Source organism: Dromaius novaehollandiae, chromosome 3 (genome assembly GCF_036370855.1).
Source record: "Dromaius novaehollandiae isolate bDroNov1 chromosome 3, bDroNov1.hap1, whole genome shotgun sequence".
In the NCBI taxonomy this organism is placed as follows: domain Eukaryota; kingdom Metazoa; phylum Chordata; class Aves; order Casuariiformes; family Dromaiidae; genus Dromaius; species Dromaius novaehollandiae.
Window position 1 is genome coordinate 90,327,425 of NC_088100.1, and position 23,481 is coordinate 90,350,905.

Sequence of the window (23,481 nt, forward strand, 5' to 3'; positions counted from 1 at the left end):
CTGGCACTGTGGAAGGAGTGGGGTGGGACTCCTCAGGCTCCTCCAGCTGGCATGGACAGGCCTGCCACAAACTGCCTCAGCTCCAGACATGTAATGAAGCAGAACTCTGTCAGCCCTCAGCTTTTAATGGTTACTGAATTACACCTGGTACCGTAAGTAAAATGAAGTATGAAAATAGCTTGAGTGAAAAATAGAGCAACTAAAATACTCAGCAGAGCTTAAACTCCAGAAATGTGGTTTAATCAAAGCTTCATATTGTATCTATGAGCAATGGCTGCCAGCTCAATGGAGGAAGTCAGAGATATCCTTATTCCTGACAATGGCTAGCTCTAAAGGACATAATGGTTTTGGTAGTTTTCAATTAACTCAGGAAGAGTAGGTGAACTGTGAACCTGTAACATAGCAATCTAAGAAACACAGCAATGCCTAAAAAATGCATGCATACATAGAATATATTTTTAAGCACAGCGCAAAAGAAACGAAATCCTGGCAGAGTTTAATTCTGCTGTCACAAGTATATTCACAATCTGGTTGCTATGAGGAGAAATAGTAATTAAGCCTCCAGGAAAAGACAGGAGCATTTGTAACATCTGAGGGGGTGAAAGCCACAGACACAGCACTGGAAAACCTGGAATGATGCCAACAGCATTTGCCTAGGGAAGGAAGCCCCTTCCCTGGCCAGACCCCGATGAAGGGCAAGCAAGTTTGTAACCCCAGAAGTGGTCAGTGCTGGAGACTATGGAACGCAGTGTGGGGAACTGTACATGACACTGAGCATTTGTGAGGAGACACAAGCGAAATGGGAGGGCACTGCTTGGTGCATGTGCACTCACCAGCAGAGCATGCACAGTGGGTGCTAAAGGAAGGCAGCAGCACTCTTCGTTTGGAGGAATTCTTCCCAAAGAAGCAGTCATAGCAGCTGGCCTGATTATTGCCTTGGAAAGAAGTGGAGCATTAACTATTTTAAGCTGGACAAAGGTACATTAGCCAAGCAGCTGCTCGGATCTGTGAACGTCATGCTAAGAAAAAGCAGAGGCGCTAGAAGGTAAAAGGGCAGAGCTGAAAGTGGCAGCAGGGAGGTCACTGCCTGTCAATGGGTGCTGGAAGTGTTTGAGTAAAGAATACAGAAAAGTTTGTAATGAGATCAAGCTAAAACTCTGTCAGTCCTTGCTCTGCTAGAGAGCATGTGATGACTGGAAAAGCAGGGGACCAGCCCAGCCAAAGAATAGCATAAAAAAGTGTCCTAAGAGAAAGCAAATTCAGCAGGGTCCACAATAGAGCTGACAGGGTACAGAGAACCCCGGTCACCTCTATGGGGTATTTCACAAACCACAGTGGAGGGTTATCCTTTTCCACAAGCTGAGGATGTGCCCTCTATAGTCACCTGGATAACTGGTCAGGGTCGGGAAAAAATACACTGGAGTGAAACAGATTAAGAATGACAGTTTGGAGAAGCAGAGACTAGATCAGTCTTTGGAGCATTTATAAATGTACTTTTTTCTCAAAAGTATCAGCACCACAGAAGGAGTGTTTTAAGGCACTGATGTAATGCCACACAAAATGCTCTAGCACGCACTGTATTATTTTGTCTGATGACCCACAGCGAAGTACTTAATAGTTCTATTTTGGCTGACCCAATTGTAAGGAACTCATTCTTGGCCAACAAATCTCACAGTGTCAGAAAGCTTTTTATTTTAATTATATAAAAATCACCACACTGTCTACACAGATTATATGCTTTCTCAAATATGCATCCATGTGTTTAGTTGCCCCTGATGCTCCTTTTAAGTTTGAATTAAGACCAAAAGCCAATTTTACTTGATTATGGATAAAAGTGATGAACCAAAGGAAATGACAGAAACATCAATGCAACCTATCCTTTTAAAACCCCAGCTTCTGCTCTGTTGTTCTCTGCCTCTTGTCTGGCTTTAGGTCATTGATTTGTGAGCTTCTCCTCCATGAATATGTGGAAAATACCAATAAAATGTAACTAGGCAAAATTTCAGCTGCTGAATCTTGTGAAAAAAAGAATATTGATTTAATGATATTCCAATAAATACAAGCGTGAGGATATTTATATACAAATATTTATATTCTCGATAATTGTACTCAGTTCAGTTATTCATATGTGAAACTTTCATTTAAAATATTTTCAATTTACAAGTCTATAGTTAGTTGGTTATATTACCAGCATATATAACTTCCTAGATCATCTATAGCCTGATTCATATCTTTACTGAAAGTCTATAAGCCCTTCCTTCCATCTTGTATGAGGAGCTTTTCTTTTAGCATGATCTAAATTTTTGATGCAACCTTAGGCCTGCAAAATGCTCTAGGGCCATTACCACTTCTCTGTGCACTGTTTTCTTGTTTCTGCAAAATGCCTCAGCTGTTCATCATCACTGTCACAACTCCCTTTTATGAAAAACAGAGGATGCATAGGTAGTTGCTCTGCAGCTGAAGACTCCTGCAGAAGATGCACTTGAGACACAGTAGTGACTCTCATCAGAGGAGCAGTTACACCGAAAATCCAGGCAGTGCTTATCCTCTCCAGAGTGCCAGGCATTGGCACTCATGCTCCACAGACCACATCTTCCCCAGACATGGGTGTGTGAGGGATTGCTCAGCTTCTCCGCAGCCCTATGCTGGGTGGGAGGGTGGCTAAATGGTGACTGCCCCCTTCTGATGCTGTCACAAGTAGAGAAAGGTAGTGATAAATATTTGTGGGAACAGGGTGGGGTGTGACCCCCAGAACAATCACCACATACAGTCCCTCATTCAACCATCTCTCCGTCCGCAGACAGGCAGAGCGCAGATTCAGGACCTCTCCACCTTTCTGGCTGCACACAGGGTGCTCTGCACTCACTCCATAGGGCAGCTGCATTCGTCTTCAGTGGCACTTGTTAACTTAAAGCCATGATATGTATCCCACCTGCATGCAAGACATATAATTTAAATTGTTAAAGATCATTTAAACTTGGATTTAACAGGTTAGGGATCTTGCATATCTAAATCTGGACAATCTTGGGTTTGGAAATGCTTTGAGTAATGGAGTGAAGGAGAGTAGTTGGGATGAATTGCGGAGTGCAGCCTAGATGTCTAAATCCTCCTGGCTAGCAAATTTAGACTATACCTATATGGACCTTACCCGATGTTTCCCCTCGACAGTAATATCACTTGGGTGCCTTACAAGAAACGTAATGAGAAATAAACATCAAAATTTGGGATAGGATCTGACATTATTGTAGAGAGGACTAGATAATAAGAAAGGTAATCATATAGACTGCAAAGAAATGGAGGAAAAAACTAGAGGCATCCTAAAGTCTACCTTTTTAGAAAATGAGGAACGATTTCCCTTGGCAAAAGATATCAGCCATTTACTGTAGATTCAAACCTGATCCTTTTCCCTCACATATTTGGTGTCCTCATTACTACTATTATTGAAAATTCTCTATGTCAGATAGAGATTAATGTCAGATGAAATTAATAATTACTTGGTGGTTACAGAAAGCAGTGAATTCCACTTTATTTTAAGTTTTCTGCCTCTTTCACTGTCTGCTTCTAATTGGAGCCTCTGCCACACACCCGTTCCAGCTTTGTGCCATGGTGGGTTGACAAATCTAGAGAAAACAGTCTACAGCAGCACTTTAAAACACCAGCATGTGCTTGGGAACGTGCTTGTTCATTTCAGTTGTTCAAATGTCAGGTCTCAGGCTTCCTAAAATATTAAATGATCTTGGAAATATAATATTTAAAATAATTGCTTCAGTTTCTCTCAGTTATAAGCCACTAATATTGAGGCAGTGAAGCTTTTCAATACAACTATGAAGACTGAATGAGTTCTGTCTCTCTCTGCTTTCCATCCCCTTCTCTCCCTGCCTCCCAAACAGCTCAGGTGGGTTTCTTAGCTTTGTCCATGGTCAGGGAATCTAAGCAGAATAGCAACCACCAGTCAAACAAGTCTGAACATGGCTTATGTGAACTCATTAGAGCTGATAACATACAATATCACATTTCTGAGGAATAGGAAAACAGAAGGTAGTTTTGCAATAAACAGGTTTCATTTTTGTTTTGGAGGAGATTTTTGGTACATTTTCCAGCTGCCATTTTGCAATGTGCTCTATCCGTCTGCTCCAGCTCTGGAGAGGCACAGCCCTCCCTGTGGGGGACTGTGGAAGCTGTGTAAGGGGGGAAGAGGAGCCAAGCCCAGCAGTCCAGGGAGGAAACCGTTGTTTCACACTGCAGCTCCTGTCTCTGACAAGCATGTGGTACTGTGTCATGTAAATGTACCTTGTGGGCCTTGGTTTCTGTAGCATCAATTTAAAATACAGAAGCTTTAGGACTAGATCTCATCTTTCCTGAAATGGGCCTTCTTCATCTTCCTCTGGTCACTGTATGGATGAAGATAGACGGCTTTCTTACCTAAAAGGACAAGATACGGCTAACCTCAGAAGTGTGATATAGCTCAGTGAAATTTTGCTGATAAAAGCTTAAGAATTTCCCTGAGAATTGATTTTCATAAGATTTTTACTTGATTTTCACCTGGTAGTTTTCATAGTCACCCAGCAAGAGATGTTTGTATATGTTTTCATTGCCTTCTTTTGGAAACTAGACCTTGCTTTCCTTGCTGGCCTGGAACAAAGACAACATCTTATGGTGGCGTCATTTTGCACCTGCTGAGAGTCATGGACCTCAAGGTCCTGCAGGGGTGAAAAGGATGTCCTGTCTCTATTACTCACCTACTCAGAAGCATACTTCCACACTCTGTATTACAGCCGAGCATTTTTGCTTACAGCGTGTCCTGTTGTTGGAGCTATTTTCCCATTTTCTTTTCACAAAGATCAAGTGAACCCCAAAGATTAGCATTCTTTTTTGTGTCAAATGTTCCAGTTCCATTCTAGTTTGAAATGTCAAGACACATTTTTTACTTATAACAGTGCAAAAACTGAGATGTGTAATATAAAGTGAAAAGAAAATAGGGCTTTAAATCTAGATGTTAACTATGGGCATAAAAAAAAAAAAAAACAGAATGAACCAGAAATTACTGATTTAGCCATAAAAATGGAACTGTATATCTAAAATTATTTATACCTTTTAATTATTTCAAGACAAAATCGCAGGGACAATCTTTACAGCTATTAGGCTCTATTGGAAAATTGGATAGTACATAAAAGAACAAGATAATGAATGCTACTGCATATGGGAATGAGCAAAGCTGTAATACTCAGGTAGCAACGGAAAAGGTTATCTTTATATTATAGAGGAACATAGTGTTTAGTAGTCATACAAGACAGTTCTAATGTTTTCATAGAAAACGTTACTTTTCTTGTGCCCATCTTAATGAGATATAAAAACTTTACACTTTAAACACTTTACAGAGCTCTGTTAGTATTTGTATTTATGTGTTGACATGGATAGGATAAAATGACTTAAGATTTGTTTATCACACTTGATATACGTATTTATTCATTATGGATTTCTTCGCTTTGTGAATGATTGCAAAGAGCAAAGAACTAGAATATAAAGATAGCAGGAGGGCTAAACAGGTGTTAACACAAAAGTGTTAAAAATGTAGAGGATTGCTTTTTATACTTCAGGCATCATCATGGTGTCTGTAAATTTCTTTTTTTAGTTATATGCAATATTTTTCTGTTTTGGGGGAATAAAATATTCTTCACCAAAAGCAGTGCTGAAAATTGTGGTTTGTAGGAGGGAAAGCTGAAAACTGGTCCATCAAGTAGAGAAATGACTTTGGGAATCAAAATCTAGCTGACTAGAAGAGTCACTAATTAGCAAAATTTTCACTGAATTTCCAGAATGTTTTGCAAAATTAAGTACTTTCCAATTTGCTTGTGTGTGACAAGTCTATTTTCTCAGCTCAAGGGTACTTTTACTCTTCAGTAAGTGAAATAGGAGGGAGAGGAGATCAAAGAGGATAACAATAAAGGATAAAGGAAAATAATCAGGTAATTAGCATAACCGAAAGGGAATATACCAAATTACTTTCTGCCTGCTCAGTGGTTGCTCCAGAGAATTTACAGTTTTTCCTGTGAACATTACACAAGATCAAATGATTGTCTAGTTTTAATTTTTACATTATACTACATTACATCACAAGCAATGTAGAAAAATGCTGTAATCAACAGCATGGTTTTTCAATCCATAAATATCCAGAGGGCAAGGTGTGGCTGGAACTTGCAGGGAGTTTTCATGAGTTTTTTGGTCATGAATCTGGCCCTATTCTAAGCAGTTATTAGAAGAAACTAATGTTACTGTGAGTTGGACCAGCAATGGACAACTGTGTTGGTTTGACAGGCAGAGCCAGTGAAGCCTGTGGTAGAACTGGAAGCTTTTGCAGACAATTAAACAGTCATGCTCTAGAGAATGAATACTGCTGGGACAACATAACAGGAGACAAAAAGTGAAGGCTTAGAGTAGCAAATTACAGCAGCCATACAGCATTTTTTCTACAGATTGATATGGAACTTAGTAACATATTTTCTTGGCTTTGACCTTGGAATCTTTATGGATTTTCACAGTAACTTTTAATGGTACATGATGGGGTTGACAGAAGAGCATTAACTCCAGTAGAGTATGTGCTAGAAGGCAGATTTTCATTTGTTGGGAGGCCATTTCACATCACAACAGATATAAAAAGGGAAGAGAAGACTCCTCAGAAAGTGACTATATTTCACACTCTTCATGTTGATAAAGAGTCTCAAGAGCAGTGCCCTGAAAGATGATTATAACTGAGAGAATTTGGAGTGGAAAGCATGAATATGGCCTGGCAATTGGTCTTCAGGTGAACAGAATGGTTTGCAAGACGATAAATAATTTCCATGAAAAAATGTGAGATTAATGAAAATACCTTGGTTACTTGTTGAGGAGTCAGGGAGAACTGAAAGGATTGAAAGAAATTGAAAGAAAACCATATATTTCAGTAGAATATCCCTTTATGAAGTGAAAAACAGATGTTTAGGTTAAAAACGAACGAACAAACAAACAAGCTGTATTATCAGTTTCTTTTGTGGAGAAGACAAAAATGTCTGATGCTGCTGAGTCCCCAAGTGCCTTTGTAAGGGAAACAATTCATTTGTAAGTAACGCAATAATAATCCAAAACTATAGCTAAATAGAATAAATTGAGTACATTCAGTCTTCTGCTCACTTTCTTCCTCTCTTAGTATCTGAACAGATTTTTGTATTCTCCCTGAAAATTTGCAGTCTTCCACATAGTTCCTGGAAGTTCCTTTTTAGTTTCATGATATCTTATCACTTGGTGTCAGAACACTGGGAAATTTCCAAACATTTAGGCAACTGAGGTACAGTACATTCTCTTCTTAACCAAATTATATTTGTGGAAAGGTCTGAATATAATTAATTGAACTTTAAAGGAATAATTGGCTTAAAAGACTTATTGATTTGAATGGCTTTGGAATTTATTCCAACAGAGCATAACATTTTTATTTACCTCATGTTAAGCCTTGCTATGGCTGAAGCCTATACCACAGCTCTGTTCAAAAATAAGTTGTTCCTGAAGACTTTTTGCTGAGAGAAGGATGATCCACAAGTTTGGGGTTTTGTGTGGGACTGAGAAAAATGTCATAAGGAAAGCAGAGGAAAAGGGGAAAAGTCCTAAATTCTGAGGTACCAGTGGCAGAGTTTGCACTTTAGGACATCATAAGTTAAAAATTTAAGCCAATGTCCCTGAAATCTGCCTGCCAATTCTTTTCAAGTACTTTGTTCCTAGCTCTGTATTGGATTTCAACTATAATTGGTCAACTTTGAAAAATTGTGCTTTGTCTGAACACTTTTGTCTGTTATTCAATTTAAATAGCAACCTAAAATTACAAAAAAGAGATTCTAGGGGAAAAAAAAGTTTTCTCTTTTTTCCCTATTTTACTTAGTGAATAATCATTAAAGATAGTTGGCAAAGAAAGATAGTCATATAAACGGGCTCTCATTTTTGTGTCAAAATTTTTTTCTTAATGAAGAATGTAACAGAACTTAATCAGTTTTGAGTACCTGACTAGCTCTCATAACCATTTTTTCATATTTAGTTATGTAATGGTCCCATTGTTTCAGCACACTCAGTTATGTATCTGTTTCTTAAGCATGCTGAAGTGCTTGTTCAGACAGGACCATAGTCTATTTCCTCCATTGCTTTCTACAATCTATCATAGCGGAAAAGAGGAGAAGAAACATTTTATGAAAAGAAGGAACTCTGTAGTTTCTCAGAAACCAGTGGAAATCCCTCTCTAATGCTGCCTTACAGTGCAATAGGCTGCAGGCGAAACCCTACAAAACAGCTGCCAAAAGCCTGGTACCCTTCTTTTAACTTTCTTGGTAAGAATTGGCTTTCTCCCTGCAAATTTGGCCACTCCATGTTTTATAAATGCCTACATTAGCTATTGCAGGGCATGTGCTGCTCCTTCCTCTCTCATCTCTCAGTACACAGCTGCATTGCTAAGTAGTACCTAAGGATGAGTATCTTTGCAGTCACTGCCTAAGGAGACTTGTGTCACAGCAGCGATAGCCAAAGTCACAGTGCCAGGATACAATCCCATTAGAAGTAAGGATTACAGTACAGGGCAGTCAGAGGGGATGGACACTTTCAACAAAGGACACAGGTCAGAACCTGAAATGAGGTTCCTGTCTCTTCTAGATCTAACAGGTCCTTGCAAAAGGGGGTTGCTAAGCAGACAGAGCTGAGATTGAATGAATGCTGTGAGTAACTGGACAGCAGCAGTGAGGCAAGAAGCACAAGAAAAAAATATCCCCAAACCCCAAACCTGGATAAAATAAAATTTCTTCAAACAGTGTCTTGAGGCATGCTGAGTGTCATGAAGGGAGAAATTCATCTAACAACCTGGTATCCTTAAATCCAGATTCTCCGTGACTGGTTGTTCTCAGAGCAGCCAGTGCCTATACAGCCAAAGGGGATGTTTTCTCAGCAGGAGCTGCTTAAAAGAACTAAGCTTTCTTTATTGTTTTAAACTCATTAGTTAGTTATCAAGGAACTGGTATACTTGGGAGTTCTATCAGTGAAATAGATCATTTCCCACTGTTTAGGAAAGATATTAACCAGTACTTCTGGGCCAGATCCTGAGTAGGTAGCTGTGAAAAGGATTCTTACCCAGGTGGCATCTACTGATTTATAGGGGCAGCGGGAAATATCCACCCTTCTTTTCCCCATAAGCTCAGCCCCGTACTAGCCATAATCTTTCAATTTGCAGACACACTGAGTGGGACTCATACCTTTGACTCCTGCACTGCACTCCTCTGTGGCAACCCCTATCTTTTGTAGATTCACAGCATCATGTTATAGCCCTTCTCCTGCCCCAGGGCACCCCTTATAGACACTGTCCACCTGGTTGGTGACCAGCTGCATCTAAGGTACGCAGGAGATAGGCTAATGGGTAAGACATGCCACAGCAGTGCAGTGAGTGAGGGAACCAAGCCAAGAAACAGCTGTAGATCTCAGCCTCTCCTCTGAGATACAGAGCTGTGAGGACACCTGAAAGGACAGCAAAAACTATCACTTAGCAGTAAATACCGTTTGACAACTGCCTTTTCTCTGACATTGCTTTTCCTTTCTCAGTATTTTCAAAATAAGCTATATTTCCAGTGAAGATGGAGCATTCCAGTTGCCTCTGGGGTAGAACATCCTACGGCTTCCCATTTCCTATCGCCTGAAAAATCTGTCTGTCTGGGATTTTTAGCAAGTTAATAAATCATTCCCATATACTTCATATTTATAGAAATGTCACACAGTGGGATTAACATGTTGTGAACTACACTTTGTGCCACCCCAGAGGATAGTCTGCCACCCAAGGTGGAGCCTGTCTTTGCCTGTGTGTGCAGATACCAGCACACTCCTCAAGTCTTCCACTACTCCTACGGAGTCTTAATGCAGTTGGGCTGCACTGATGCAGTTTTATCTTTGGGAGAAAAATGTCCCAAGCACTGTCAGCATGGACATTCAAACAAGTGGATTTAAGGACTCTTTTGTGAGCAGACCAGAAACATTCCCTGAATTGGCTGGTCCAGCTGGCGAGTGACAGTGGTCCTTAGGCAGCGCTAGGCAGATCTGGGCAGGACTGTAGGACAGATCACCTAAATTCTGCATGTGTGACCTCTTGAAGGGCTCTCTAAAGCCCACGTATCACGAGGTTTTTCCTCAGGTACTTTAATCAGGGCACATGTAGGATTCCCCATAGGGAACTTGCAGGCCTAGACAATGTATACCATCAAGGAATTTGACATGAACAACATCATAATGGATGGTGTTCTGCATAGTGTATAAATGGTCACTGTGAACCTTGCCTTAACCTCTCGCTTATTGTGCCTCAATAACACCACAACTGAAACACAACAAAAAAGTTTAAGCCCTATTATGACAGCCACCCAAAGTTTCTCAGTTTACTTTAACCACCACCTAAACCAAAGTCCCAAAGCCAGCTGCAGGCTACTCTGCTCCTCACCTTTTATATAACAACTCCTGTTAGCTGATAATTGCCTCTCCTAAAACTCCTTAAATTAGTCCCAGCTGAGCTGGACTGTGGTTACAGGTCCTACTGTCAGGAAGTAACTGCCAGTTTTGCAGATCCAGATTTTTCCTGGATCAAAAGTAAGGAATGGAAAGTGCTATTGCTTCTTTCAGGTAGATTAAGCCCTTAGGAGATTGAGGTATGGAAGGGGAGGAATAATTTTTCTCTGCTCTGGGGAAGAAGTCTTCATAACAACCATGCGTCAGATAAATAACTGAGTTTATTTTCTCCAGTTCCTGATAATGATATGAATACAGCTTTTAAGCACATTTAACTTTAATGCACAACCTTTTGTCTTGGTAAAATGGAAAAATAGTGAAAAGAACAACTAACGATAAAAGCAATATAAAACAAAACATTATATTCTGTGATTTACCTACGGAAGTAAATAGCAGGGGAGATAATTTTCCTGTCTTCTTGCTCCAGTGACATCACCTATCTGCTCCCTGTTTCTGTATTCATCATTTTGTAGTGCTTGGCTTCACTTTCACCCATACCAATGTTTTGCCTCCTTATCTCTCACTCCCTTTGCTGTCCTTTCATCACAGTTTGTGATGCCAGCACCCTTCATCATTTGTGAAATCTTCAAGAAAATGCCAGCACACTTTTTTTTATGCTGCCCAGCACTTTGGTCAGTCTGGCTCTGTAGTCCTGCTGCTGCCACAGTGTGCTTGTATGTGCTGGTATGATGAAGCCACTGTGGCTTATGCTGATAGCTCCTGTCTCACTGTTTATTTTCTTGTCAGACCTACCCTTCTCCGTTTCAGTTCATCTCTTGTCTTACACTTGCAAACTCTGTTGGACACCAACCACTTCCTTGCTCCATGTTTGTACAGGACCTGACCCAGGGAAATCCTGGTTAATGGCTTAGGACCTCCTCAGGCTACAAATACAAACAAACAAACAAAACATTAAATAGATAAAGAAGGCTGAAACTCATATTCATAGGGATAAATTGTTGAAAGAGATGATTAACACAGAAGAGAAAAAGTCAGTGACTCTTCCAGTTCTGGTAATGGTATCAAGGAAAAATTGCTAGGTGCAGGAGAGGGGACTGCCTGTAGAACTGAAGAGGCAATGCTACCATAGCCTGAAAAATGGGAAATACAGACAGCAAACCTGACTCTTTTGATTCACTGCCAAATAATTAAATATAGATATGGCCCTTCTCAATGCATTCAGTGTGAAATAACACATCTTAACAACTAAACTTTGATTCTTCTTACTATACTGTACTAGAAGCTTCTTATGTGATCTTGGAAAAGTTGCTTCTTTAACCTGTAGCTTAATTCTAACTCTTATCAGTGCTTACTTGAGGTAATATGATGATAGAAAGGTACTCTTGTGTTTTTATAATGAGGACCATGAAAGCCACCTAAACAGATTTTGACTGGACAAGGAAGGCACTCTCACTTACACATGGCCTGAAGGCCCTGAGGGACTTGATCTAACTTCTAAGATGGATCTAACTTCAAAGCTGGCCCAGCTTTGGGTGAGAGGTTGGCCCAGATGACCTCCGGGGGTCCCTCCCAACTTGGATTACTCTGTGATCCCACAGCAGGCAGAAGTCTAGACCAGAAGCTCACAAAGCAGAGATACCTGGAGCACCCTGCTCTCTGTACTAGTATTTTGGGCTTCATACATGGTTAGTGACCCTGGGGTTCCACTGAAGTCAATGGCCATATTTTCAAATAACTCCAGGCATGTAGATAGTAAAGGAAATATATCTACTCCTTCTAATTAAGCAGCATCCGATGGGATTTACTGCAGGAAATGTTCAAAAATCCTTTTTATAGCAGTCATTCACTACAAGTAAAAGATACAGAGATAGGAGAATGCAACTGTGCTCAGGCATGATCATCTTCTGAAGTTTCAATTTCAAAAATTGTGTTTAAGCAAGGATTCTGGTGAGTTTACAAGCTAATGCAGAGATTTACTCCTCCATCCCCCAAAAAATCTTCTCTAAAGAATAAAGCTTATGGGGATTGCAAGAGAGATATACTTGCAAGTTTTTACATACATAAATTTACTCTATTTCTAATATCTGTATATCTGTAAATATATATATATTATAGGGGGAGAGAGCATATATATATATGCTCACACATATTTGCACAGAGAAAGAGAGTAGATACACACAAAAAATAAAAATACATATAAAAGTCAGTATGTGTCATTAGGTACTCCACAGTACTTTCAGTACTTTCAGTACTTGCCTTTTAAGTAACTCTGTCAAGCAACTGTTCACATCAAATGCTTGTGGATACATCAGTTGAAGACACTCAGCATAATCATAAATGAGAGTCTATTGAAATATTCCAACCTGGACAGGAGGGTTTAGAATTTAGGTTCAAAATTTCCAAAAAGCATTTAAGTGATTTTGGAATGCAAATAAATAGATCAAATGATTTATATGCTTTTAAATTTCCACTTGAGTCCTTCCCTGATTTATTGATTTTGAGCATGCTGATTTTAGTTTTATTAATTCAACTGAGCACTTTATTTTTACAAGGAGTGAATAATCATGTGTGCACTTTCCAGACAATTTTAGACTGCTGTAGCTCTTCTAATCTGGCTGGTTTCTGCTGAGGAGATAGTGTAATTAGCTTGTCCCTCTCAACCATTTTCACAACATCCCACAGGATATATGGGCTAATTTCTTCCGTGTTGCTATAGAAAAGGTATTATCTTACAATATCTCCAGCTGAGATATTATGACACAAATCCTTTGCAGAAGCTGAGTTTCACAAGTATTCCCAGAGAGCTGCAGATAAAGAAAGCCATATTTGTAAGCATTAGTAAGAAGGAAATGAAATAGCAGATACACATTACAGTAAGAACTCATGTAAAATTAGTCATCAATACATGTCTCCCTGGAAAAAAAAAATGCCTGAATGTGGGTTTCCTGCAAATGACTGCAGAAAAAGAATTAATGGGGATAACAGAAAACTCTTCATGCATAAAGCATGAAATTCACTAAGGTGCAAACTTATACTTTGTTTTGATGATTTAAGAGAAATATAGGTATGGGACAGACCAAATGCCAGCTATTTTTGGAAGTAAAGAGCAAAGGCTCCTTCTGAAATCTGTGGTATCTTTTTGGAAGAGTTTCACTTGAAAAACCCATACAATCATGGAGTTCTCATGTGCACAGAAATATTATGGCAGCCAAGGTATACAGTTTGCTCAGACAGCCTAACTTTGTCGCAATGGACAAGAGAAAACGACATTCTGCAAGACGAGAGTAGATATGGATGCAATACAATGTAGAACTGTCTGAAAAAAGGTTTGTCCAAAACCTAAGGAGTGTTTTTATAATGATGAAAACATTGAATCTAGGGTAACACTGAAAAAATACCTCATTCAAATGCAGAATCTAAAATTCACCCTGTCCCGATCCAATATCGGGAGGGTTTCTTTACGATCCCAAGGATGAGATTAAGACGCTATAACCGGTCAAATATCGTACAACCTCTTAACTTTATTTTTCACAAAGTGGGGAGAAAAGGTGGGGGGGAAGGGTGAAGGGGAGAGGGGAACAAGGGCAAGGGGAAGAGAGAGAGAAAGTTTGGAAAAGACAAAAGAAACTAGCTACCGCCACTCTGAGTCCGATGATGTTCCGCTGACTCTGTTTGAGATCCTCAGTTGTTGCAAGCCCCCCCCGGCGGCGGCCATGGCCCGGCCGCGACGACCGCGGAGTGTGGCACACAGGCAGCCGCTCGGCGGGGCTCCTTCTTTCCCTTTATTCACACAGTTTGCAGTTTTTATAGGTTCCTGCCCCGCCTCTGGGAGGTGCTTCCTCGCTTCCCATGCAGATTAGCTGTCGTGCGCAGTCCGCCCTCTCGGAGCCTTCCAGAAACGGGCTGGGGGCATCTGGGGGCCTCTTGTTCATGCACAGATCGCAAATGTGTACGTGCAGTTCATGCCAGACGTGCTGTTTCCCTAGAAGCCTTCTTCTGCCCTGTTTGCACCTTTTTTTTCCCCCTGCATAGGCGCATGAGGTTGTTTACCTCTAAACTGTGAAGAAGATGGTTTCTTTAGTTCGAGGCAGGATGTTCAACGCCAGGAAATGGCGGTGCGGTGGCAATGTTGAGACAAAACCACATTTAGTACCGGTTCTCTACACACCCTCGTGGCATTTGTGGCCTCTTTTATTTATGCCTTGCACACGTTCTTGAAAGCAACTTTTTTCCTGAGGCTATTCCTGTGAAGAGATAGCAATGTGCAGACTCTGGAAAAAACATTTTTTTTGCATGCAGATTCCCTGTGAGAATGTTCACATGACTATCTTCAAAGCTCTTTGTGGGCCTGGGCCCCATCCAGAAAGAGATGGAAACAATATTGTGTGACTGTGGAGACTGATTGCACAACATGAAAAACCAAACTGTTACAAAGGACAAATACTGCAAGCAATGAATGGAGTAAATGGTTTGCAAGCAACTTATAGTTTGAAACAGGTTTGCAAAGAGTCTTCATTCAATAATTCTGAAAAACAAACACATTTCTAAAAATCAGGCTCTGACAGCAGTATCATGGCTACAGATATAATAATACTGCAAATAGTCTTTTTAGCCCTAATGATAACGGCCCCTTGTTAATGCAGGAATGGCAGGAGGGTCTCTACTCTTTGATGTGGTTGTTCTGTGACAATTTGAGGGCATACTCAGACTGCAAAGCGCTCCAGCTGACCAGCAGGGAAATCCAATAGCACAAACACTTCAAATTGCCAAAATAAATACTGAAAATCAAGCTAGGGGAGCAAGGGACACATGAGCATAACAGATCTACCAAAATGTGGTAACCCTCAGAGTGTAGCCGTTGCATGTACAGGAGGTGCTGACAGGCTCCCAGGGGCCGAAACTGGGCTAAAAGGTGGGGGAGAGTACAGGTGAGCTCAGTCTGGGCAAAGTGACACATAGCCTATGGCTCCAGCACTCTGCCACCACAGCCCAGTAACCTGGGGAAGCTCATCCAGTTCCAGCTTACAGGCATGGATCAAGGTTTTCCTTCAGGAAAGTATTTAAACAAAGCATGTCCTGGTAGATATCCCAGAGGTGTGCCCAATATCTGTAAAACACTTGCAGAGACCTGAGCAGAGGTCTTCTATGTGTGAAGATCTGTGTGTGATACATATTATATATGTGTGTGTGTGTGTGTACATATATGTATATGCAAATATACATATACACATAGATAAATACACACATGCATATATATAAAAAACACGCTGTGTAGTTAATTCACTTCCTAACAGGGAAAAAATACGTTGTGGAGTAAGAAAGTGTTTCTCCCTTTTTCTAAACATTACCTTTCCTACCTTCTTGCCTTAAAATCTCAGAAACTAAACTTAGCTCCAGCGTATTGTCCATCCCACATATCAGGCCTGTATAGTTTTGGGGAAATAAATTCTGCAATTGGGAAAATGATGAAAGTGTTTCCCTGCAGGCTGTTCTTTCTTTCCTTTTTATTTCTTTTTTTCTTTTTTCTTTTTTTTCTTTTTTCTTTTTTCTTTTTTCTTTTTTTTTTTTTTTTGTAATGTACTGTGATACTGTAGATGTGCAAAGGTGCCCTGAGATCTGGAACATTCAGCACTGTCCCAGGGGAGGTGGGTTAGTGGGCAAGAGATGGAGAGGTGGTCAAAGGTTCAGTTATTTTATCATAAAGCTGCTCAATTTAGCACATGGATATCGCCATCAGATCAATTCTGCCTAGAATTTTACTGGTGTACTTCAGTTTCTTAGGCAGACAGCAGATGTGAAAAGCTGCAAGCAGAAGACAATGCTTTTCATAACAGCACAATGGTTCTTCTCCACTGCCGTAGGGGCTCATTTGTTTTCCACATTAGTATTCTGGATGCTTTTGTCCAGAGGCAGTGCTGGGCCTGCTGCTAGTGACAGCACTGGAGAATCTCAGCCATTTCTGCAAACCCGTTGTGCTCTGCCCATCGGTGTCAACAGGATCTGTGAAGACTGGGTGATAAGGACATGGCCTTATGTTTATCATAACCTGACAAAGGCAAGAAGATGAGAGGTGAAAAGTAAAATGTTTAACTCAATTTCTATGGCTTTTGGTGTTCTTGAACAGGCAGAATGTAAAACATTGCCTCAGGAGGAAACATTTACAATATCTAAGAAAATATTTACTAAATGACCTAAATGCTGTAAATTTAAGTTCTAAAATGTATTTCAGTTTAGCTTTCTCCTGGGTGAAATGACAGCAAGACAAGTCTTTCTAGAATGGTATTTGTTTTGTACTAAGCTTTCTAGCCTGAAGGTTAATTTTTTTTTTAGCTTAGTTTCTTTTTTAATGCAAAAAAAGAGCTGCTGCAAAATGAGGAATTCAGGAGTTCAAAGGAATTTGCCCTCTGTTTCATGTGCCTCACTATGATTCAGAATAATGTGAGAAGCATCATTCCATTTCTGTGTTGCTACTGAGACCCAAGTCTGGATTACGTCCTCTACTGCACTTCTTTGCTGCATTGAGAGGTTCAGAAATATTCCTTTCATTTTGTACACCCTATCAAGCACTGTCTCAGAAAAATGTCCTTATTAAATGTACACACAAACAAACTGATGCAGAGGAAGTCAAGTAGAGTCAGGGCTTTAGCACTCCGTAGGTTTAGCAACTGACTGGAAGCACTTCGAGAGCATGGCTATGTCATTCAAAAAATGGTGGAAACACTTCCACTATACACCAGAAAATTGAGGACGTATCTATGCATGCAGGGCACAATCCCTCTGGAAACTATATTTGACATGCAGAAGGTCCAGAGTTCTGCTTAGTTAGGGTTAAGCTAATAGCAAGATATTGTGCATCCAAATTAAGGTATGCATGAGCATGTGTGTGTGAATGAAGGGACCCATACACATCAGTAAAGTTTTGCTGACTTGCACAAAGTAAAATCTTTTCTACGTCCTATAATTGGGAGACGCAATTGCAGAAACATGTTCCAAAGATTGTATTGTCTCACTGTGTTGTCAATAATTTGACGAAGATAGATACTGGCAATATTAAAAAAATATATATATTTAAGTTCTTTTTCATTATATACTTGTGGAGCCAAACTTTGCTGCCTAGCTGACTGTTGTCCACCTAGTGAGACTCTAGGTTCAAAGTGTTTATGTGCAAGGATGACTGATTGAGAGTAGTGTCATCAAGAACAGATTTTGTGCCTGAGGAAAATCTAAGTCTAAAAATGCTCAGTATTGGATCTCCAATTCAGCTGAAAACCTGCCAGTGAAGAAAGAGGGGACTTTTCCTTCTTTTATGTAGAAATCCGCTAGTGACAAGGATGTACAGTATATAATTAATAGCCAAGGGACAAAGAGTAGGGCACCAAAAAACAATTTAATAGTGGAATAAACTCCCATCTGAACTTGCTGGCCTAATTATAGGTCATCTCCACAATTCGTAACAAGTGACAAAAATTCAGGTTTGTGAGTCCTGAAGCATCAAAGAAATGCTGAAGTTCCACAGACTGAGCCAAACCCGCAGAAAATTTCTAATCTTTCCAAGCTGAAAAAGTTTTTTAGAATAGAATGCTTTTTTTTTTTTGGTTTGGTAACAGAGACAATCGACCAGCATTTTGAGTCTTGTTTCATGCCAGACTACAGTTCATCAGCAAGAAGAATTAAGCCATTCTTGTTGGAAAAAAAGTAAGTTAATGAGGTCTTAATAAATATTTTAAGAGGCAGTGTCAGAAAAATTGTAAGCTCACAGTAAGTGACACAGCCGTGATTTGTTGAGGATTCCTATTTCAGAATCAGGTTCTAGCAGAAATTGTGAAGAGGTACACACAAAATAATATGCAATGGGCAGCTGGAGATCAAGCCAGGCATTCAGCTCTATGTCCTCGCCTTTGGAGTATAAAATGGGCTACTCTGCAAGGTGTTTGTGGCAGGGGCCGAGCCGGCGCCCAGCAGGGGAACGCTGATGTAGGCCCTCTGTACATGTGGCCTCCCAGGGGCTGTAAATCCTTCCAGGTGGGTCCAGGCACCAGATGGATGCCCACATAGGCACCTCTTGCCCCCCAGCAGCTGTTCTTGAGGTACAGTGTTGCGGGCAGCTGCCTGGGCCACCCAGAGTGGGGCCCTGCCGGTGCAGGGCAGCAGCTCCCTGTGCCGAAGGCAGCTTGTTGCTACCTCCCGTTTGCTCAAAATACAGGTCTCGCGTCCCACGCGTGAGCGGTGTCTCACGTGTGCCCTGAAATCGGCTGTCCTGCTACAGCTTGGAGGAACAAGTCCCTGTAAACCGGGCTGCAAAAGTCTCTGCTGTCTCTCAAGCTCCAGTGGCGCTTTTCTCCCACACAGTCACCTGCACATTCAAACAGCTCCGCGTTTCTCCCCGATGTGATAATTAACAAAAACATGGAGATCTGATCTAGCGCTGATCCCAGTGGTACTCCCGCGGGCAATACTGCAAGAGCCCATCAGTTTTGTTTAACATCTTTATTAATAATGTGGAGCATCCACAGCTCAGGGTGGTGTCACTGTTTTCATTACCTTTCAGCGTTTGGTCCCTTGGCCGATTCGTAATCAATTTGATAGCGCTCGTGGTCAACACACACAGTGCACTGCTGTGCACAGCTGACAGAAGATGCAGGAATATAAGGCAGCAAAGATGGCAGTGCTTAAATCAAAGCAGGAAACCAGAGCCGACATTATAAACAACAACAAAACGGCCACCACCACCTCAGCAGGGCCAGGTGAGACATATTCTGGCTAACGTATCTTATACGGTGTGACAAGGGCTTACCTCAAATGCAGTATCAAGGGCAAAGCAGTCATAGATAGATCTTCCTTTTTGAAATGTGTTTGCAAAGCATGCGGAACAGGTTTTCTAACAAAGTACAAAGAACATCCTGTCCACTGCGTAGGAGGCCCCAGTTTTAGTTTTTCTTGAGCATTTGAGTCCACAAGAGTTTGAATGAATTTTTCATGTAACATTTCATGAGACAGTATTGCAAATGCTTTGCTGAAATTAGTCTAAATTATGAGCTGGTATGCTTCTCCTCCATGTTGCATTTCTATCTAGAAGAGCAATGAAATTAGTTGATTATGCTTTCTTTTTCAAAATACAGTTATTTTTATACTCATTCACACCCAAATAAGTTACATTCTCTTTACTGAGGCTGCAGATGTTGCAACTTAGCTAAGGACATGGCTGATGTCATTTGTATTCAGACTTTCGTTATTCAAGATGCTCAAAAGTTTCTTCCTCTTCAAGTTTTTTATACATTATTTCATTAGTGATTGTGATCAAATTAACCAGATGGTAACTGCCAACTTCACATTCGTTTTTTACTTTGGATGACAAAGCCCAAAACACACACACACTGTAATATTTTTTGACATATGAATTTCTGCAATAAAGCTTGTTTTCAAAGGCTTAGGTTATCACTAAATTTTATAAAAAAGCTTCACTGTATTGTTCAGCAAAAAGAAGGTATTTCAGAGTTAAGGATGAAGGTATGGTAAGTGAACCTCATGTTCAGGGGGGAACATGTTTAAACCCCGTGTAAAGCAATGGATAGCCTACCTTCTTGGGCATAGCTCTGGGCTATGAAAGAGTTTCTTGGATATTTCAGAGTACAAGAATGCAATTCTCAGTGTAGCTGACATTGATTTAACTATGATCAGAATTCCACTCCAAATCATGGTAAAACTGGGAAATGGTGAAAGCTTTATTTTTTTAATTATTATTTTTTTCACTTTTCCATCTTTGTTGACAGTATTTTTTTCTTGCAATTCTCTAAGCATTCTCTAATCATCAAATGGCAAAAATATTGCAAAAATTTTAAAATATCACATTTTTATTCACATTTATGAAAGCATATTTATTTTAAGGGATTGTCTGTGTTCTTTGGTTTTTTTGCAAAATGTAAACTAACATTTTGCCTTGTCCTCTTTATTGGCAAAGGCAAAACGGGAAAAGGACAGAAGAGAAAGTGAAAAACTAAACCGAAGCTAAAAAGTTGTCAAATATTTTTGATAAAATCACTTGCAATTGTAAAAAAAAAATCTGAAACACATTTCAATGAAAAAATGATGTTCATGAAATCTCCCATTTCCAGCCAGAGAGTCATGTTTGATTAGAAAATAGAGAATTCTTTCTTCTCATGAAAATGTCAAATCTTTATATCTATTTCCATCTTGTGTCAGCATGAAAAGTAAAAAAAAAAAAAAAAAAAAAAAGAGAGAGAGAGAGAAAAATCGAATGTTGAGTAAACTGTCATGGAATTTATAACCTGCAGGTTTTCTGTACCGTATAGGCTCATGGTATATTTGAAAGGCTATGTACCTAGTCAGCACCAGCCATTTTCATTTTTCTGAAGGATAACTATGTTTTTTAGCAAAACTAAAATTTTACTAGGGAAAATTTTACATTTGTGAAATGACCATTTTCCATTGGAAGACCATTTAAGTGGAAAGTTCTCAACTGACACTGATTGCTTGCTTTCTGGCAATAAGTTTGATTTAAAGTATTACTCCTGCGAAGTTTCCTGCTATGCCTATTAGCTCTAAAGGCTTCATATAGAGTTTGACATTTATTTAATTTTCACAAAACTGAGGAAAACTGAGGAATCCAAATAAAATAAGAAAAGTCACTTTGAGAGTCACAGCTTGATTTTTTCTTCTGACATTATAAAAATTAGCCTATTCTTATATAACACAAAAGAACTTGAAACTCATAAGCTCACCGCAGCTTGAATATATCAATTTTACTTACTTTCCACTAGTACTTTGCATTTATCTTTCTCATAGCAGTTTTAAAGTTTGCTGTAAAGAACATATAATTTCAGACTTTTTCATATAAATTCAGACATAACTTCCAGACAGTCTTTATAACCAGAAGATCTTGGGTTCCAGAAGATCAGTAAGCGTATTTCCTCAGAGCAGCCTCTTGGCACCCAGGTGGGCTCTAAAGAAGGGCTGGGAGCTTCATCTGTGGGAATGCTTGGCAGCTATAACATCAACATTTATTTGATTCAGATAAGTTCAGGAAATGAATGAGAGAGATTGTATTTTCATGCTGAGGGACATCTCTTTGGCTTTTATAAGCCAGTGCAGATCTGGTGAATCAAAATGCCAATTTGTGGAGCTGGAATGACACTTTTGATCACATGCAAGGTCCTTATTTTTGATAGCCGCTTCCCTTCCCGGCTTCTCCCAGCTGCTTCTGCTGTAGATCTGCACTCTTCCCTCCTGGATGGCAGCTGCTGGTGGCTCTCTATAGTCCAGAGATCACAGGGCAACAGCTATGGCTGCCAGCCTGCAGGGCAGAACAGCTGTGGGGCCATGAGATGCCAGAGTCATATGCGGAGATTTTTTTTCTCCCAGATACTGCAGAGATGCCATATGCAAAATTTTGTGCAGTCAGGATTCACATAAGTAAATAGGATTTGGCTTAAAATAAATATTTAACAGGGACTAAGCTAACTGGGTAATCTGCTAGAACATGGCGATATGCAGTAATAGAAACTGAATGGTAAAAATATATTGCCAGTAACTATACATGCAAAAGTTAGACCATCATATTTTTTCCAGTCATTGATATTCATATATTCTGAACTGGATTTTCACAAAGCTGAAGTACTTCATACATCCTCTGTCTGAAATAAATGGTTGGTTCATGTAAAGCTTAATGAAGGTCAGAGTGAAACAAACAGGAAACAAATTCACTGTTTTCTTGCTACAGCCTACAAAATCACCCTCTATTTCCATTATCTATTAGTGAACGTATAGAGCTTAAAGATTTCAAAGTCACAAAACATGCTATAGTGTGGAAAGATGTAACTACCAGAGCCTTTCTGAAACTATGTTTGCAAAGAATTTATTTGTTGAAAGATAATCCTTGAGATTTATTTATCTGACTGGAATATATGTAAGCTACATCTGAAATCTTTCAAATGTAAATGTTGTCATTTGCACAGCAAGTGGTAATTCATGTTAAACACAGGGAGCGTTGCTTAGAGATTTTAACATTACATAAAAGTATGCATGTTTACTATGCTTCCAGAATAAAATTAAAAATAACATAGCAGCCCATTTGGGATAGTAATGTATTTTAATTAATTGACTATTGAGACCATCCCTTGTATGTGAATTCATCCATGAAAATTTACTTTAAAACATTTAATTCTCTATTAGATATTAATGTTTTCCTGTGGTTCTATCTCTGTGAAAAAACCGTATCGGGCAAGCAGTAGCTGAACAAAACAACAGAATTTGTTATTTTAACTGCTCATTCTGGAGAAATGTGGTTGAAATAATCTTATCAGAAAGAATATGATTATCTCAATGGGGAGGATTTTATAGCATGGCCTTACACCCTGAAATACGGGTTCCATGAGACTACTTACTTCTGTAAATGTATTTGTGTCTTACAGGACTGAAGCCTCATCCAGTTCAAATTGCAGAGTAAATCAGTTAGTATTTCTGTCATGTAAGTCATTGCATCATCATTTGTAATAAAAGCTATGCAACTTTGTTTCTTTAAGATTATATCATATATGTGTGTTTTTAAATGTCTGTATTTTACAAAAGCTCACCATAATTATGTTACAAAGAGTGTGTCTCTAGCAAAATTTATTCAAAAAGTATCTGAGTTCAATAGGTTCACAGAAATTTTCTTTATCCTAACAAGCAAAAAAGGAAATTTAAAGTAGCAGTTTTATAGAAAACTGCTAACTGCAGTGCTCTAAATAGTAATAATCTGAGTAATTTTACCTCTACTCAACAGACCAGTTTAGATGTAGCCATTTTTTCTGCTTTTTGCAAGCTAACAGGTGATTTTAAATATGACTGTGTATGGGAGATTTTCTCAAAAGATTACAATATACTTATAAGGCGTACATTTTATTCAACTTCATGTACAACAATCAAGTTGATAATTTCAAGTTATTTGAGGGCAAAGTTTATATTCTGTCCTTA

At 39.5% G+C, this 23,481-nt stretch overlaps 2 long non-coding RNA genes across 3 annotated transcripts; one reads left to right on the forward strand and one right to left on the reverse strand.

The window, feature by feature from the left end:
- Positions 1-30: 30 nt before the first annotated feature.
- Positions 31-23,481, forward strand: LOC135327709 (uncharacterized). The gene is made up of 3 exons (XR_010388097.1): positions 31-152; positions 19,058-19,253; positions 22,938-23,481. It is a non-coding gene; the product is annotated as an uncharacterized LOC135327709 (long non-coding RNA).
- LOC112984586 (uncharacterized) lies at positions 1,670-14,593 on the reverse strand. Of its 2 annotated transcripts, XR_010388491.1 has the most exons (5): positions 14,145-14,593; positions 13,243-13,313; positions 11,302-11,432; positions 4,291-4,422; positions 1,670-2,932 (listed from the first exon to the last, which is right to left on the reverse strand). It is a non-coding gene; the product is annotated as an uncharacterized LOC112984586 (long non-coding RNA). The 2 variants fall into 2 exon arrangements; XR_003259540.2 differs by lacking the exon at positions 13,243-13,313.